The sequence below is a fragment of the Ailuropoda melanoleuca genome, chromosome 10 (genome assembly GCF_002007445.2).
Source record: "Ailuropoda melanoleuca isolate Jingjing chromosome 10, ASM200744v2, whole genome shotgun sequence".
Lineage (NCBI taxonomy): Eukaryota > Metazoa > Chordata > Mammalia > Carnivora > Ursidae > Ailuropoda > Ailuropoda melanoleuca.
In genome coordinates, this window is record NC_048227.1 from 64,652,776 (window position 1) to 64,669,739 (window position 16,964).

Sequence of the window (16,964 nt, forward strand, 5' to 3'; positions counted from 1 at the left end):
TTTGGTTGGAATCATAAGGACTGTAGTGGTATTTTAAAAGGGGAAAAACATGGTGAATTGGTTTTTTAGGAGGAACTAATCTGGCAGCTTCTTCAGCCTCTCCCCTTCTGGGGAGACAGTCAGAAGACGCTGGAGTGATGTACTGGTCCAGGAAGGAGGAAAGGGCTCGCATGAGAGCATCACTGAGAATGGAAAGGCAGTGACACACAGAAAAGACGTGTTGAAGGGATAATTGACACGCATTCCTGCTCGGTAAAGGGAATGAGAGACAAGGGGGAAAAATCAGTGCAATATCAAAGTTTCTACCCCATGGGACTGACATAATGAGAATTCCATTGATATAAACAAGACTGATAGAATGAGAAGTCGTAAAATTGGTCCTGCCAAGTCCGAGGAGACCATGGGCTGTATCTCCTCTGTGCGACAGCTTCCACTTAAAGTGGCATCTGTTTTTAAAATACTCATGAAGATTAAATGCGATCATATAAAGAACTTAACAACAGTGCCTGGCACGGAGCTACGATCCAGGTCTTAGTTCAATACATAAAAATATATATCTATAAACAGTTTCAGATGTAAGAAGAGAATTTAAATACGAGGCCTTTTACTTAGATAGAGAGGTAAGTATCACCAACCTCCTTGCCTGCCTCAGGCCCTTTGTATTTGCTGATTGTCTTCTCCTGTCCTTCAGATGGCTATTATATTCGTCCCTCATTGGCTACCTCCACAGGAACAGATTCTCATGCCTAAAGTAACACACTCTCCAAATCCCCACACCTGTCTCTCCTTGAAGCCACCCTCTTGCTAACATAAATTTCACCACAAACAGTAATTTTTTTTTCCTGGTTTACTAGTCTACTGGCTATGCCCACACGCTAGGATGTAAGTTCCACAGAGACAAAAACGTTACCTGTTTTGTTCACCACTGAATCTCTCACACTTAACATGATTCCGAGGACCCAGTGAGAAGTTATCTCTGTCGGGGCTCAGAGTGTGGGCAGGAGGAAGGGACTCAAAAGACAGAGTGAGTCACGCAAACTGGCAACAGAAGGAAGCTGCATTGATTCCAGATTACAAAGGAGCAGGAGGAGGAAGTGATGTGCTACCCGAGCCCAGTGGGGGCTGCCATGCTAGAGAAGGGCCAGCCAGCAAAAGCTGAAGCCAGAATCACCATTCAGCAGTGAGAAGGGAAGAGAAATAATTACGCAAATTCCCTTTCCTCTCAGCTTCCCATTGTCTAAATCCAACCAGAGGTCAGAGCAAGGAGCCAGGGCGATGCCATCTATGGAAATCAGCCAGCCCCCCATGGCACAAAGCAGGGCAGAGAAAAGCCTGAGGGCAAGCAGAGAATAACCAGCCCAGGGCTCAGTGAGCACGCACTGTTGTTCCCTCTACACAGAGATGATAGTTAAAGCCAAAAGAGTGGACCCAGAACTCTAGCAGAAGTGTATTTAGAGATGAACAGAAAATCTAGGAGCAAATGGAACGCCTGCATTTAGGGAGCGAGAAAAGAAAGGGAAGTTTAAAAGAAAGGATATGACATTTGCTGAAGGCCACCCCATTCTTTCACTGCGATTTTGCATGTGCTGATTCTATGTTACTAATGACTATTTGCAGTAGCCAGCTTTCCTATCCCACATTTCAGCTGAGACAAATGTCTTACCCATTTTGAGGCTTACGGTGTTCATTTGACTATATTAGAACGTAGAGGGGCCCCTGGGTGGCTCAGTCAGTTGTTAAGCATCTGACTCTTGGTTTTGGCTCAGGTCACTATCTCAATGGGTTGTGGGATCGACCCCTGCATCAGGCTCCATGCTCAGTGGGGAGTCTGCTTGAGATTCTCTTCCTCCCTCCCATGCCCACACATGCACACTCTCTCTAAAATAAATTCATAAACATATTTAAAAAAAAAAGAATGTAGAGTTCTGCTTTTGTGACCACTGGTAAAAAAATAAATGATAAATAGGATAAAAAGAGGGAAATGTCCACTGGCTGCATTCATCATCACACTAAGCAAATTACTCTATTTTTTTTTTAAGATTTATTTATTTGACAGAGAGAGAGAGATAGCCAGCGAGAGAGGGAACCCAAACAGGGGGAGTGGGAGAGGAAGAAGCAGGCTCCCAGCGGAGCAGGGAGCCTGATGTGGGGCTCGTTCCCAGGACTCTGAGATCACGCCCTGAGCCAAAGGCAAACGCTTAATGACTGAGCCACCCGGCACCCCAGCAAATTACTCTATTAAAGGCAAACTTATAAAGGTAAAGTAAGTCGAAATCAACACACCCTGCTTTATGGAAGAAGTCAGAAAAGCAGGGGAGTGAAAAATCATGAAAGACATAACAGACAAAAGATGGATATCAATTTTAAGCCTGAAAATTTTAAGGTGTTAACCTTAAAATGAAAACTGCCAGTTATTTTACCAGCAAAAACGGGTGTATTCGGGAATACAGGTAATCCAGGACGAGCAAGCAACAGCAAAAACCACAGGCAAGTCCGGAGACCAAAAGAGAGGACCGCTCTTTTATAGAGGAAAGGAGGGAGCTTGGAGGGGCTGTTAGAAACTTAAAGTCCAGTGGAGCAAACTAGGAGCTGAAGTGGAGTGGCTTTTCATTGGCTGAGTTGGGACTGTCTCTCACTGGCCGGGCTATGGCCCAGCAAACTTCTTCCTCCTGCTGAGATAATAAAGTGTTTCCAGAGCAAAGCCCCTCTCTTCCCCTTGGATCTGCAATTGATGAGCGGTAGGGGATGAGAGCTCCCCCTGCTGGCCTCCCGACTCCATTCTAAATGAGGTTTCTTTTTATTAATTTTCACGAAGGAGATGCTTCTCTACTTGGGAGATGGAGCAAACTATACACTGAGTCATTCTAAGGGAATCATACCTATGGAGCACAATTGTTACCTAGAGTACAATACCAACACAGATTTAATTAGAACGTTTGCAAAGGTTTGAAGATCCACGATCCAAGGTAGGATTGAAGTCTTGGCAACAAGAAATCTCATAAGGCTCTTCTAAGCTTTGGTCTACTGATCAGATATTTAAAAGAACACAAGGATTTTGTGGCTGTTGTTGTCGTTATAGCTACAGAAATACTGCAATTGACAAAACTCAGATGGCTTTTCACAGCAGAACTGAGGGAAATGTTTGTCCAGACATCAACGGGATTTGGATTTGCAGTTTCTCTTTAAAAAAAAAAAAAACTACCATTGCCAACAGTACCTGTTGTCATTCCCCTAACGTGAATTATGATAATCTAAGCTTGAAAATTACAATTTTTTGCAAAAATATTTAAACGTGGGCACTGAGGTCATTTCATATAAATTCTACCTAAAATGTCTCTAGAAAATTTCTAGAATAAAAAAAAATCTAGGAATTATTATTTAACTAAGAGATGGGATTGTTATTTCTCTGTTTTCCAGGCATAGAGCAGTTGAGACTGGCTTCAAAGCATCACCAAGCGGAAGTAGACCGCTGGAGTCTTTTAGAACTTTGAAGATTAACTACATAATGAGAAGCATTTTAGCTCCATTTCATCCCTATAAACCCATAATATTGCCCTTCTGGTTATGGAAACTGCAGGATTCAGGCAGGAATACTGGGTCAGGATAAGGTTAAGGGTGAAATCATACCTCGAATATGGGACAGAGACTTGTTCTGTTTTGTTTGCCTCATTATCCCCAGGGACTAGAAAATACCTGGCACATAATACTCAATTACATTATAATATTAAATCTGTTTGACTTGAAAATTTCCTTTATGATTCAGGAAGCTCTTCTTCTAGACCCAGCCCTTAGTGTGGAAACTTCTCAGTCCAAGATTTGCCAAAGCATCTCCTATCCTGACATTCAAGTTCCCTCAAATTATTAAGTCACAAGCCTGACAAACTGATCTCAACCATAGCAGGCTTCACGCGTACTTAATTTTTGTCTTAGCATAGATGACAATGGAGACAGTAAAAATTCGTCTCTTATCTGGTTTATGTGAGATGCGACATCTTCGTACTAAATTTGGTCTCTATTGATCCCAACCGCGGGTAACTTCTCTGAGTCTATATTGACAGAAGAGAATGGGGATAAAGACTTCCTCAAAATTCAGTCCTGAAGGAAAATAAACTTAATCCATTGGTTTTGCTTATTCTGGAAGCAGGTATTCTAATGAATCAATCAGGAACCCTATCCCGTGCTTCTCCGCAGAAAGCTTTCAGGGAAAGATTCAGCACCATGTGAGTTTTTGTAGAACGGAGCTGTGAGGAGAGGACTAGTGGAGAATACCTTTGGACTTGGCTTCAGGCTCTTCCTTCGCATTTACCGTCTGGCTCCAGCGGCACGACGAGCCAGGCGGTTGATGTCTGCACGTCTACCTCCTAGCTGGAGACGGACAGTTACCCCACTTGACCACCGGGCACCCGCTGATCTGGGTCTAAGCAAACCATGCAATCTTCAGGGTGCTCTTCGGGGAATGTTTAACTGGCTACCTGCTGAGAAGCCAGAAGCCGTGATTTTCGTTGTGGAGTTTTGGGTGATCCATTCTTTTATTTATTCGTGCACACAATTTATTTTGTGCGCCTACTGTGTACCAGCACTGGGCTCACATTAAGTATTTGCCATGTAGAAGCCAGCTCCCCCTGCGACAAGCAAATCCTTGTAAACCTCAGGGTGGGTTCTGTTCCTGAGCACGAACTAGACTTCGCTTAGATTGTTCAGAATATTCTGTATGCTGGCCATTTCCATAGTCATTATTCCATGTGATACCCGTATTTTAGAAAGGTTTCTAAATGAGTTGGAGTAATTAATGAGTCAGCTCAAGGTCACAGAGGTAAGGAACAGGCCTCCTCCACATGCAAGAGTTCGCGCTACCAAACCCCATTACGCACTGGAGTTACTGCCCTGGAACCGGCCTCCTAAGTCAGTGCTTTCTCTTCTTAATATCTGCCAGACCTGAAGAAAAATGTGAGGCAAATCACCATATTTTATAAGGCCAGGAAATTCCAACATTCTCTAAAGAAAGAGATTAAATTTTTAACATAGGAATAAAATGCAAAGAGTAAGTATTAATTTGAGAAATATGGCTAACGAAGGTAGACAAAAATAGGTTAAACATAAAACTAATTTTTAAAATTTTGATAAGATAAAGAGATCCCGAAGAAGCCAAATCTCTGATGGACTAAAAGGGTCAACGGCTAAAGACGTAAAACTAAGTTCCTCCATGTCTTAAGAGAGGGGTCGGTCACAGGTTGAAAACCCTAATTAGAGTTTCTTGGACAAAGAGCTCCTGAGTTTGAAGCTCAAACACTGTATACCAGTACTTTTGCAGACTACAGTGTAGGTCCTTGGCTTAGCACGCAATTCTCTTCGAAACCTGGTGTTAACACCCTTTCCCAACTTGGCCCAACCCTCCAGACTAATCTCTGTGTGTCTCCTGAGCCCTTATAAAGGCCCGTGCAAGTCTGGGTTTCCACACTATGTTACAGTGATTCATTCCTTACCCACAGTCCCCCTTAGATGGAGGGGGACTTGGAGGTCGGAGACGGGATCTTCGCAGATAACATGTACCGAGTACACAGCCAGGTGCCCGATGCTGCTCAAATTGCTCTTCTCACTTAATTTTCAAAACAAGCCTGTCACCTAGGTAACAACCCCATTGTGCAGATAAGAAAACAGATGAAAGGGATTAAATAACATGCTCAAGGCCAGCACCTAGTAACCCAAATCTAGATTTCAAATCCAGAATGCCTAACTCCAAGGCCTCATCACATAACGACACAAGGTTTCCTCTATTAATCATATTTTGATTTCCAAACCCTAACTTGGTCTCTAGCATGGAGCAGATGTCCAGTAAGTGTTGAGATGATGATTGAATGAAAGCCCAAAGCAGTCGCTCCTCACTCCCCACCCCACCTCCTTGTATCTCAACCTTCATAGCAGAAGATTTACTGTCCAGACTGAAATTAAATTAGATTGCTTTCCTTAACTACATACTGACAAACTTGTAAAAGGAGACAGCTCAGAAATATATTATGTGGCAAGAGGATATCCGTCCAGAACTAAGTTCTCCACACATAATCCACTAAGTGGGATTTGAGAGTTGGCTGTATCTGGTAACCATACTTAGATCCAAATCTCTCAAGATCTTCATGAAATATTCATGGCTTAATGTTTCTGAAACCCTCACTGCAATTCATAATACTAACAATAATATCTTTAAAAGAGCAAAAAGGATGGGGGAGGGCTTCTGGAATTAAGTGATTTGATTTGGCAAAGATCTGTCAGTAAATCTCTGGCTAAGACTGAAATAGATACTATAAATCTGACTATGTAGTCTCAAGAGGGAAGAGCTAGTTTTCTCCCCCTAGCTCACCATCTCGATGCTTCACTACATTATTTTTTCTTTCTAGGGCCCTTTTTTCCTTCTTTCCCTCTTATCTCATTTGCGCCCTCTGCCAAACATAGGGAGTATGAAGTAGGGAAAAATGGGACAACCCCTGTGGAATGCATACAGAAGAAAATTCCTAAATTTCTCAGAGAATATTCACCCTTTTCCTTTCTGCTCTCCTGGTCTTTTCCTGAAACTAGTATTTTATAAAAGTGTTACTGAAAACTTGCTCCATCGGTAACTCAAGTGTTCTCTTAAATGGTCCCAGAGGCAAATTTTCTCTTAGCACAGCAGTCTGTCAGAACCATACTGGGATTCTAACATTCCACATTTTTTTCATCCATCTTACTGCAGAAACAATAAGACCAACCAGATATGAAGTCAACCTTCCACTGGCATTCTTCCAGCATTAATCAAGTAATGCTTTCCTTTCTTAAAACCTTCTCATTGTGGAAGAGACTGCCAGAATTAAACCAAGGAATGTCAAAATGAAAAAAGAAAATATAATTGTATCGTTTACACGGAAAAAGTGCATGAATCTCTCTAAGTCTATCACAGTATTAGAAATCTGATTATCGGGGTGCCTGGGTGTCACAGCGGTTAAGCATCTGCCTTCGGCTCAGGGTGTGATCCCAGCATTATGGGATCGAGCCCCACATCAGGCTCCTCTGCTATGAGACTGCTTCTTCCTCTCCCACTCCCCCTGCTTGTGTTCCCTCTCTCGCTGGCTGTCTCTATCTCTGTCAAATAAATAAATAAAATCTTAAAAAAAAAATCTGATTATCATAATAGAATGAACCTGAAGGACATAATTCTTCTTTAGTCAACAAATGAACTTAAAATCATAATATTGAGCAGATAATAAAGTACACATCAACTGGTTTTCAGATCCACCAAAAAGTATCAATGTGATTTAGATAGCCTTAAAATGTTAACACAAAATCAATACTTGACATATTAATATATTTAAATTTTATGCTGAAAGTGCATTAAAGATTTAATGGAGGAAAATAAAATTATTCTAAGGTTCCAAATTAAGTGGTGTTAATGCCACAAACAACATATCATTTTCACTGTTTCCTAAACTAAAATTTCTAAAGCACAGTAGGGGAAAAAATGTGCAATTTTTCACTGGTATAAAAATAATTTAACTCTCCTGTGGTTGAAAAAAGTGAACTATGATTAGTTGTCAGTTTTGCAAGGTAGTATTGAAAATGTTTTGCTTTTTGTATTAATAACAATCAAAATGCCTATAATTTTTTAAAATTAATTTCACAGAAGTCTATTCATACCTCTTTGTTATAAGAGTGAATAAGCAAAGCAAGCAAGCAATGCTATATAAAGAGTATGTCAATGCTTTTGAATTATAATTGGGCATGTGGGAAGATATTCAGGGTATATCATAAAAATACATATAAAAACGAGAGCTAAAATCTTAAAATCTATATATCAAAAAAGGAACATTCATGAAGGCTATGTGCCATTAACTCTACTTTGGTGAGCACTCAAAGTTACTTTGATAATTAGAGTTTGGGGAGGAGTGAACTATACAATTGTGCATTTCTCAAAATTGCGGGATAACTGCATTGTCATCCATAATCAGCGTCTCCATTGCCGGTCTGAGCATAGGGACTTATGATCATGCGAGCTTACCTCCACTATCTTTTTTTACACAAACTAAATATTAGATGAGAATTGTAGATTATTTTCAAGGTTCTTTTCTTCCCTTCCCCCTATCCCCAACTGGCCCTGAATCTTCAGCAGCGATCTGGGCCATCTGCTGGTCAGCTTGAGAACTCGTGAACTTCATTTATCCTGTTGGTTTGATTTCTGCTATTACTTGATGTTGGCACCCATTCCCATTTGCACAAACATTGCACATCCTGCGTGCTTTCAAATATTTTTAATGTGCAGCCACAAAATCAAATCTTGAATTCTATGTTTGGTTTTCTCTAAATTAAGTGCCCTAAGTTTCTCTAAAACACAGGAGAAAGATAATTAACTCGAGGCAATCTTATTTATGCTGAGTCTTTTCTTGAAGGTTTGCAAATAATTCTGCAAGGATTTAAAGAGTCTAGGAAGCATTTTCACTTGAAGAAATCTATCTCTCAAATGACTAAATACCCCTTGCTTTTTATTATTTTTGCTTCTGAGTTTTCATTTCAAAAGAAGGAAAAGAACTCCTGTGAGACCAACTATATGATCTCCAAGGTGCCTACCAGCTCTACAATTCTGCAGTTTTATGAAAGTAGGTTGATGAAGGTAATGCCCAAGAAAGATTTTATTCTGAAATCACGTCTGTCTGACTCAAGCCCAAAAACCTAGGGTTTGAACTAAGGATATTTTAAAGCCAAATAAGTACATTTCTGCATTATTCATCAGCTGGTTAACAAGATAAAAGAAGAAACATTTCTCCTAAGATTTTGATATGTTTTCTTAAAATAGCCTTGTCTTTCTTTGTCGAATTTTCCTTTTGTTTTCCCTTTTATTCTTTCTTATGATTATATTCTTTAGGGGTGGTTCAAATGTCTTCCCCCTGAAATATTAACACTCCAGCTTCTTATCACCTCCCTGACATTATTATAACGTGCTCTTAAATGGATTTCATAATTCATCTGCAATGAGCCATAGTGTTTCATTTTGAACAATTAGAACAGACATTCACATCCAAGGAAAATGAATAGATATTTTACTTAGGAGTACTTGAAATTTTTTCTTTTTTTGTCTGTTTTTCTAATCCAGTTAAAACTTCTATTTCTAAAGAAAAACCATCTATCTACTCACAGAATATTAGCAAAGTAAATCAATCTTGGAGAAACATGTAAGAAAATTTCACCATGAAATTTTCATTCAAACGAAGTTAAATGGTTCTGGAATAAGAGATGTATCCATTCAAATATGCTTTTACTACATTCCAGACCTTAGTTCCCTCACGGCAAAGATACTTAGCTTAACGAAATATCCACATTATAGAATCAATACACACATTCAGTGAGCAAGGCAGCAGTTACTCTTTCAGATTTATTTTAGTTGCAAAATGTTCCTACACTACATTCTCACTCCTGCTACAATAACCTCCAGAAACCATCCGGACAGCACTCAAACATCTAGCCTCTCTGGTTTTTAGAAACACACACACCCACACCCGCCACTGTCGATGCTGTCTCCTCCTGCATGCACACCGCCCTATGGAGAGACTGTCAGGCCCTAAGTGTCCTCACCCATCTCGTACTTGGGCCTCAGTCTCCTACAGTCTCACTTTTTATCCCACTTCCCTGGTGAACTTGCACTTTCGAAGGACCGCTGTGTTTCTAAAAGCTCATGGAAACTTTTGCTTTCCCAGGTCTTTGACCCCTCATTAAGGTCCAGTACAACTGGCGCTCCTTATTCTCGGATTTCTGTAATAACACACTCCTGATTTCCCACCCACTTCTCTGGCTTCTTCTCCACCCACACTTAAATGCCCCATCTCCTCAGAACTAATCCTCTTTGTTTCTCCTTCTCTGCTCTCTCTCTGCAGGGGTTCCCTTCCCTTACATGGTTCCCTTATACCAAAGTCCTCCTAAGTTTATGTTTGGCTTCATACTTCACTTTAGGGCTCCAGGTCCATATAGCCAACTCGAATTAAATCTCAAGTTGGATGTTTCATGACAACTGATGAGCTAACCAGCTCCTCCAATCATTGTTCCCCCAACGTGCTTCTGTTCTACTGTTTCACATCTAGTTGCTCCTAGAGGATACATGAGGTCATCCTTGACACCTAATTATTCCTTCCTCACATAACCAGTAATCACGAGCTGCTTGCTTTATCTCCAAATGTCTCATGTGTATTCAGTTTTCTACATCTCCTGCCATCCACTCATCTGACCCACTACCGTCTCTCTCCCAGAAAATTGGACCTCGTAAATTGTCTCCCCATATCCATTCTCCAAATGCTAGTGAAAATAATATTTTAAAAATCCAAAATAGGTCATGCTACCAATTTAAAGATGTCAATGTCTGCCCAATAGGATTAAAAATAAGATTACTAACCTGGACTACACAGCCCCCATTACTGGGATAGAAGTTGCCTGGCCGGCCTTAACTTGTGAACCTTTCCCCCCGCTCCACACACTCCAGGCACACTGGGTTTCTTTTAGTTCTTCAGTTGTCCCATGCTCTTTGTCTTTGCTGTGCCAACTCTTCCCTGGAGTTAGCAAACACCTTGTCATCCTTCAGACCACAGTAAAATATGTCTCCATTTATCCCCAACTCCCCAGACCTAGTTATGGGGACATGTATTCCCTGTCACAGCACCGCACATTTCTCCTTCATGATACTCAGCACAACCACAGTCAAGTAACTATTTATGTATTTTGTGTTGAATTTGCATGTGTGGCAGGATACTATTAAGATAATTTTTTTTAAAGATTTTATTTATTTATTTGACAGCGAGAGAGCCAGCGAGAGAGGGAACACAAGCAGGGTAGTCAGAGAGGAAGAAGCAGGCTCCAAGCGGGGGAGCCCGATGTGGGACTCTATCCTGGAATGCCGGATCACGCCGGATCACACCCTGAGCTGAAGGCAGATGCTTAATGACTGCGCTACCCAGGAGCCCCTGTTAAGATATTAATTTATGTTTTTTCCCAGGTATTTTCTATTATGCTTCAGTCCTCCATATCAGGCAACTAGACAATGAGACATTTATTATCCGGGGGAAAAAAAGATTATTACAGTGGAAAACAGGAAAACAAGAGTCAAAGTCTTGTCTTTTAAAATCCAAGGTTTTCGGGGCACCTGGGTGGCTCAGTTAAGCATCTCCCTTTGGCTCATGTCATGATCTCAGGGTCCTGGGATCAAGGCCCATGTTGGGTTCCCTGCTCAGCAGGGAGTCTGTTTGTCCCTCTGCCCCACCCCTCCTCCTGCCAGCTTGTGTTCACTCTCTCTCAAATAAATCAACTCTTAAAAATAAAATAAAAATAAAAATAAAAATCCAAGGTTTTTGAAATGCAATCATCGGCCTTCTGGTCTACCCCACCCAACCTTACCACACTAAAAGACTAAAGATTCTAAGGACAGGGGAAGAATGGAGCCAGAGGGATGCACATGAGGTTTGCAGGGTCCTATTGTGATATGTGAGGAGGGAGTATGGGAGGACTTCCAGGTAGTTTGGGGAATCTGAGAGCAGAATTCTCAAGTAGAGCCTGGAAAGGAGGGAAGCATTAGAATACTTCCTGACACGTCCTGATGAAGGAGAGAACAGTTCCTGCTGGTGGAAGCATCTGGACAGATGGGTCAAAAGTTTCTTTTAGACCCAGGAAGAGCATGAAAATAGATGAGAAAGAGCTGAGACCAAGAGGTCACCACAGATGGGAGAAAAGATTATCTCAGGGGATGACCACATGGACAGCTGATGACCTGATATCAGCACCAAACAATTACAACTCTTTCCAAACCTTATCCTATCATGAGCACCGAGCACTTAGGAAAATATCCGAGCAATACCTGAGGAGTCATTTTCTAGTGAGTGGTGGAATGGAAGTTTTAAGTAGACAATGTGCCATTCAGAAATTGGCCGTTCCAATCTCTAAGAGTTGCTTACATAGCATAATGTTCTCTTGTTCCCTCTCTGTCTCTCTCGTAGTTGAATTTCTGAGGTCAGCCATCCAAGGCAAGGATGGCAGCTGCCCTCTTATCAAGAACCCAGACCCTACTGAGAAGTGACTACCACCTATAAGGTTTCTTCATGATGTAAGATGGTTATTGAATTTTAGGCCTAAAATAGTACAAAAGGGGAAAAGACAAGAAAAAACCCATGTCAGTTCTCTGTCCACCTCTTATGGAGTCTTCCTAGAAGTCCCTCTGAGCAATTTTCTCTTACATCTCCTAGCTGAGAAATGGGAGCTTTTAGCTGGGATCCAAGAAAACAGGTTCTATTAAGAAGCAAGGAGAGAACAGACACAGGATAGTAGCTTATAGACAGTAAGTTCATTCTGAGGAAGAAAACGGGAAGGTAAAATTGTGCACATAGATTTGTGAGCTGGGAGTCACATACTCCAATCCATCTCCCTGGATAGACTGTAACCTGAGAGAAAGCAGGGTCCATTTCTCTCTTGTTCACAATTTCATTCAATTATGTAGCCCAATGTCTGCTACTCATTGGCAATCTACATTTGCTTAATGAATGAATAAAATAATTAGGGAAAGGAATGAGTAAATGAGTGTGTGTGGCCTTCCAACACTCAGCATCATGTAAAATTTACTTGATGTTCTGATGTGGTGTGATAGTGTTAGTGCTGTTCACTGAGTATTTCTGGTGCCCCTTCTCTGGGTCCGTGGTAAGATTACACATCTAGTGCTCCTTGTGTCTGAGTGAAGCTATGGGATTATGGTCAATGAGTTAGTTGTGGGCAGAAGCAATGTACCTATCTTCTGGGCCCAAGGATTCAACTGCCAACATGAGACCCACCAGGGCTCATTCCCACTGCTAGAGGAACTGACAATGTCAGAACTGGGGTCTCTCCATCAGCTTGGGTCTCTGATAAGCGTGACACGAAGCAGGGGAGTGAGTATGTGGCATAAGCAAGGTCTATTTCCTGGATTCACGACTTACTTTCCCCATCACACAAATGTAAGCCCTTTGAATGTAGTCAACTGAGGAAACATTTTAAATACTAGAAAATACATTAAATTTATGTCATGGGTCCACAACCNCTCCAGGTCCATATAGCCAACTCGAATTAAATCTCAAGTTGGATGTTTCATGACAACTGATGAGCTAACCAGCTCCTCCAATCATTGTTCCCCCAACGTGCTTCTGTTCTACTGTTTCACATCTAGTTGCTCCTAGAGGATACATGAGGTCATCCTTGACACCTAATTATTCCTTCCTCACATAACCAGTAATCACGAGCTGCTTGCTTTATCTCCAAATGTCTCATGTGTATTCAGTTTTCTACATCTCCTGCCATCCACTCATCTGACCCACTACCGTCTCTCTCCCAGAAAATTGGACCTCGTAAATTGTCTCCCCATATCCATTCTCCAAATGCTAGTGAAAATAATATTTTAAAAATCCAAAATAGGTCATGCTACCAATTTAAAGATGTCAATGTCTGCCCAATAGGATTAAAAATAAGATTACTAACCTGGACTACACAGCCCCCATTACTGGGATAGAAGTTGCCTGGCCGGCCTTAACTTGTGAACCTTTCCCCCCGCTCCACACACTCCAGGCACACTGGGTTTCTTTTAGTTCTTCAGTTGTCCCATGCTCTTTGTCTTTGCTGTGCCAACTCTTCCCTGGAGTTAGCAAACACCTTGTCATCCTTCAGACCACAGTAAAATATGTCTCCATTTATCCCCAACTCCCCAGACCTAGTTATGGGGACATGTATTCCCTGTCACAGCACCGCACATTTCTCCTTCATGATACTCAGCACAACCACAGTCAAGTAACTATTTATGTATTTTGTGTTGAATTTGCATGTGTGGCAGGATACTATTAAGATAATTTTTTTTAAAGATTTTATTTATTTATTTGACAGCGAGAGAGCCAGCGAGAGAGGGAACACAAGCAGGGTAGTCAGAGAGGAAGAAGCAGGCTCCAAGCGGGGGAGCCCGATGTGGGACTCTATCCTGGAATGCCGGATCACGCCGGATCACACCCTGAGCTGAAGGCAGATGCTTAATGACTGCGCTACCCAGGAGCCCCTGTTAAGATATTAATTTATGTTTTTTCCCAGGTATTTTCTATTATGCTTCAGTCCTCCATATCAGGCAACTAGACAATGAGACATTTATTATCCGGGGGAAAAAAAGATTATTACAGTGGAAAACAGGAAAACAAGAGTCAAAGTCTTGTCTTTTAAAATCCAAGGTTTTCGGGGCACCTGGGTGGCTCAGTTAAGCATCTCCCTTTGGCTCATGTCATGATCTCAGGGTCCTGGGATCAAGGCCCATGTTGGGTTCCCTGCTCAGCAGGGAGTCTGTTTGTCCCTCTGCCCCACCCCTCCTCCTGCCAGCTTGTGTTCACTCTCTCTCAAATAAATCAACTCTTAAAAATAAAATAAAAATAAAAATAAAAATCCAAGGTTTTTGAAATGCAATCATCGGCCTTCTGGTCTACCCCACCCAACCTTACCACACTAAAAGACTAAAGATTCTAAGGACAGGGGAAGAATGGAGCCAGAGGGATGCACATGAGGTTTGCAGGGTCCTATTGTGATATGTGAGGAGGGAGTATGGGAGGACTTCCAGGTAGTTTGGGGAATCTGAGAGCAGAATTCTCAAGTAGAGCCTGGAAAGGAGGGAAGCATTAGAATACTTCCTGACACGTCCTGATGAAGGAGAGAACAGTTCCTGCTGGTGGAAGCATCTGGACAGATGGGTCAAAAGTTTCTTTTAGACCCAGGAAGAGCATGAAAATAGATGAGAAAGAGCTGAGACCAAGAGGTCACCACAGATGGGAGAAAAGATTATCTCAGGGGATGACCACATGGACAGCTGATGACCTGATATCAGCACCAAACAATTACAACTCTTTCCAAACCTTATCCTATCATGAGCACCGAGCACTTAGGAAAATATCCGAGCAATACCTGAGGAGTCATTTTCTAGTGAGTGGTGGAATGGAAGTTTTAAGTAGACAATGTGCCATTCAGAAATTGGCCGTTCCAATCTCTAAGAGTTGCTTACATAGCATAATGTTCTCTTGTTCCCTCTCTGTCTCTCTCGTAGTTGAATTTCTGAGGTCAGCCATCCAAGGCAAGGATGGCAGCTGCCCTCTTATCAAGAACCCAGACCCTACTGAGAAGTGACTACCACCTATAAGGTTTCTTCATGATGTAAGATGGTTATTGAATTTTAGGCCTAAAATAGTACAAAAGGGGAAAAGACAAGAAAAAACCCATGTCAGTTCTCTGTCCACCTCTTATGGAGTCTTCCTAGAAGTCCCTCTGAGCAATTTTCTCTTACATCTCCTAGCTGAGAAATGGGAGCTTTTAGCTGGGATCCAAGAAAACAGGTTCTATTAAGAAGCAAGGAGAGAACAGACACAGGATAGTAGCTTATAGACAGTAAGTTCATTCTGAGGAAGAAAACGGGAAGGTAAAATTGTGCACATAGATTTGTGAGCTGGGAGTCACATACTCCAATCCATCTCCCTGGATAGACTGTAACCTGAGAGAAAGCAGGGTCCATTTCTCTCTTGTTCACAATTTCATTCAATTATGTAGCCCAATGTCTGCTACTCATTGGCAATCTACATTTGCTTAATGAATGAATAAAATAATTAGGGAAAGGAATGAGTAAATGAGTGTGTGTGGCCTTCCAACACTCAGCATCATGTAAAATTTACTTGATGTTCTGATGTGGTGTGATAGTGTTAGTGCTGTTCACTGAGTATTTCTGGTGCCCCTTCTCTGGGTCAGTGGTAAGATTACACATCTAGTGCTCCTTGTGTCTGAGTGAAGCTATGGGATTATGGTCAATGAGTTAGTTGTGGGCAGAAGCAATGTACCTATCTTCTGGGCCCAAGGATTCAACTGCCAACATGAGACCCACCAGGGCTCATTCCCACTGCTAGAGGAACTGACAATGTCAGAACTGGGGTCTCTCCATCAGCTTGGGTCTCTGATAAGCGTGACACGAAGCAGGGGAGTGAGTATGTGGCATAAGCAAGGTCTATTTCCTGGATTCACGACTTACTTTCCCCATCACACAAATGTAAGCCCTTTGAATGTAGTCAACTGAGGAAACATTTTAAATACTAGAAAATACATTAAATTTATGTCATGGGTCCACAACCAACGTGATCTCTGAAACAGTGAAGTCAACTTTTAAAAGTCAAGTTAAAAATAATCAGTTTGCTATGACTGGCATAATGAAAAACTCCAGCGTAGATGAAGACAGAACACTTAGGGTAAAATGTATTTTCAAGAAAAGCCTTTGCCTTAAGTGTTTTAAAGAACCCAGATACAGAAATTTTTTTAAATATTAGTTGCATTTAAACCAAGATAAGTAGTAGCATTGTAACAAGTGGCACAATTAAAATAAGTCTTTTCTTTTTCTTTTTTGTTAAGTAGGTTCCACACCTAATGTAGGGCTTGAACTCACAACCCTGAAATACAGCTGCATGTGCTACTAACTGAGCCAGCCAGGCGTCCCTGAAAGGAGTCTTTTTTATCCTTTTTGATACATATATTAATCACATGTAAATACATTTGCATGTAATTGTAAAATATAAGTATTATTAAGGCACATAACATAGAAATACTCCTTTTTTAGAGAAAAACATCTCACCGTGGCACCTTTAAAGTATAGGATCTGGCTAATCAGCTTTGTTTCCCACTTTCCGAATCTATAATTAAATGCANAATTGTAAAATATAAGTATTATTAAGGCACATAACATAGAAATACTCGTTTTTTAGAGAAAAACATCTCACTGTGGCACCTTTAAAGTATAGGATCTGGCTAATCAGCTTTGTTTCCCACTTTCCGAATCTATAATTAAATGCAGATTCTGAAAAACGATTAAAAGCTATAACATCCTTTACCCTGAAATTGTGTGTACCATAAACATTAAACGCCAATTTGGTTAATATCAAGCAACC